At 56.6% G+C, this 2,500-nt stretch overlaps 2 non-coding genes and 1 pseudogene across 2 annotated transcripts in view; all 3 read left to right on the top strand.

The window, feature by feature from the left end:
• LOC146143169 (small subunit ribosomal RNA) overlaps positions 1 to 1,637 on the top strand; it is a 1,811-nt gene extending 174 nt beyond the window's left edge. The window contains exon 1 of the ribosomal RNA XR_014500074.1: positions 1 to 1,637. This exon is cut by the window's left edge and continues 174 nt beyond it. This is a non-coding gene — a ribosomal RNA (small subunit ribosomal RNA).
• A 247-nt stretch (positions 1,638 to 1,884) lies between these two features.
• Positions 1,885 to 2,038, top strand: LOC146143168 (5.8S ribosomal RNA). The gene has a single exon (XR_014501008.1). It is a non-coding gene; the product is annotated as a 5.8S ribosomal RNA (ribosomal RNA).
• Positions 2,039 to 2,286: 248 nt separating this feature from the next.
• The window catches only part of LOC146143167 (large subunit ribosomal RNA), a 3,679-nt pseudogene continuing 3,465 nt past the window's right edge, over positions 2,287 to 2,500 (top strand).

Below are 2,500 nucleotides of genomic sequence, written 5' to 3'. Positions count from 1 at the left end.
GAAGCGCCGACCTCGCGGGAGGCGTGCTTTTATCAGACCAAAAACCGACCGGGCTTCGGCCCGCAACCTTTGGTGACTCTGGATAACTTTGCGGATCGCACGGTCTCGCACCGGCGACGGATCATTCAAGTGTCTGCCCTATCAACTTTCGTCGGTACGGTACTGGCCTACCGAGGTTCTTACGGGTAACGGAGAATCAGGGTTCGATTCCGGAGAGGGAGCCTGAGAAACGGCTACCACATCCAAGGAAGGCAGCAGGCGCGCAAATTACCCATTCCCGACGCGGGGAGGTAGTGACGAAAAATAACAATACAGGACTCTAAACGAGGCCCTGTAATTGGAATGAGTACACTTTAAAACCTTTAACGAGTATCCATTGGAGGGCAAGTCTGGTGCCAGCAGCCGCGGTAATTCCAGCTCCAAAAGTGTATATTTAAGTTGTTGCGGTTAAAAAGCTCGTAGTTGGATTTTGGGCGCAGGCGGCCGGTCCGTCGCAAGGCGTGTACTGGCCGTCCTGGCCTCACCTCCGGTTCTCCGCCGGTGCCCTTGACTGAGTGTCGGCGGCGGCCGGAACGTTTACTTTGAAAAAATTAGAGTGTTCAAAGCAGGCGATTCGCCTGAATAATGGTGCATGGAATAATGGAATAGGACCTCGGTTCTATTTTGTTGGTTTTCGGAGCGCGAGGTAATGATTAAGAGGGACAGACGGGGGCATTCGTACTGTGCCGTTAGAGGTGAAATTCTTGGATCGGCGCAAGACGAACGACTGCGAAAGCATTTGCCAAGAATGTTTTCTTTAATCAAGAGCGAAAGTCAGAGGTTCGAAGACGATCAGATACCGTCCTAGTTCTGACTATAAACGATGCCAACTAGCGATCGGGGGGCGTTAGTTTTACGACCTCTCCGGCAGCTTGCGGGAAACCAAAGTCTTTGGGTTCCGGGGGAAGTATGGTTGCAAAGCTGAAACTTAAAGGAATTGACGGAAGGGCACCACCAGGAGTGGAGCCTGCGGCTTAATTTGACTCAACACGGGAAATCTCACCCGGCCCGGACACAGTGAGGATTGACAGATTGAGAGCTCTTTCTTGATTCTGTGGGTGGTGGTGCATGGCCGTTCTTAGTTGGTGGAGCGATTTGTCTGGTTAATTCCGATAACGAACGAGACTCTGGCTTGCTAACTAGTTACGCGACCCAATCGGTCGGCGTCTAACTTCTTAGAGGGACTAGTGGCGTTTAGCCACACGAGATTGAGCAATAACAGGTCTGTGATGCCCTTAGATGTTCGGGGCCGCACGCGCGCTACACTGACCGGATCAGCATGTGCTCGCCTTGGCCGACAGGTCTGGGTAATCCGCTGAACCCCGGTCGTGCTAGGGATAGGGAATTGCAATTATTTCCCTTGAACGAGGAATTCCCAGTAAGCGCGAGTCATTAGCTCGCGTTGATTACGTCCCTGCCCTTTGTACACACCGCCCGTCGCTACTACCGATTGAATGGTTTAGTGAGGTCCTCCGATTGGACCTGGCGCGGCCGGCAACGGTCGAGCCGGCGTCCGAGAAGACGATCTAACTTGATCATTTAGAGGAAGTAAAAGTCGTAACAAGGTTTCCGTAGGTGAACCTGCGGAAGGATCATTAACGGTCTCGCAAACGCTTCGGCGAACGCGAAACTCGGACAAGCGAGAGAAAAAGTCTTTGCTACCCGGCGCCCGACCCGCGAGGAGCGGCGCGCCGGCCGGCGATTCGGTCACCCGGTAATGTTTGCGCGTCGAGTGCCGCGGTGCCGCGCGCTCCGGCTTCAAGCGTCGGCCTGGCCGACCGCTCGGCGCGGTCTATTTTGTCACCCTATAGTGCGAGGCACTGTGCGAGCGAAACAATCGTGGATGGCTCTTGGCGGTGGATCACTCGGCTCGTGAGTCGATGAAGGACGCAGCTAGCTGCGTGAATTAGTGTGAATTGCAGGACACATTGAGCATCGACGTTCTGAACGCAAATTGCGGCCTCGGGTCAATCCCGGGGCCGCGCCCGCCTCAGGGTCGCGTTGCAAACGTTCCGCGCGGGGATTTCTCCGCGCGGCTGCTGCGGCGTCGGACGCGCGAGCGCCCGTCCCGCTCAAGACAGCACGGCACGATGCGCGACGATCGCGACCAGAATCCCGCGCGGCGGCGGCGAGTCGACCTCGAAGAGGCCAACGGCTGGCGGCTCAAGGGCGGGAATCGAGGTGCGCGGCGGCGCGCGGCGCCGACGGCGAGCGCGGAACGGGAAGAATAGTCCCGGTCCTTACTTTCGGCCTGAGGTCGGACGAGGCTACCCGCTGAATTTAAGCATATTACTAAGCGGAGGAAAAGAAACTAACGAGGATTCCCTCAGTAACGGCGAGTGAAGCGGGATGTGCCCATCGCCGAATCCGCGCGCTTTTGGAGTGCGCGGAATTGTGGCGTACGGAATTCGTCACGGCGCGCTTCGCCGGTCGCCCGCGTCCTTCTGATCGAGGCCTTTTC

Source organism: Ascidiella aspersa, chromosome 5 (assembly GCF_963924565.1).
Source record: "Ascidiella aspersa chromosome 5, kaAscAspe10.2, whole genome shotgun sequence".
In the NCBI taxonomy this organism is placed as follows: Eukaryota; Metazoa; Chordata; class Ascidiacea; order Phlebobranchia; family Ascidiidae; genus Ascidiella; species Ascidiella aspersa.
The sequence above is the reverse complement of the archived record's forward strand: the minus strand, read 5'-3'. Positions and strand labels throughout refer to the sequence as shown.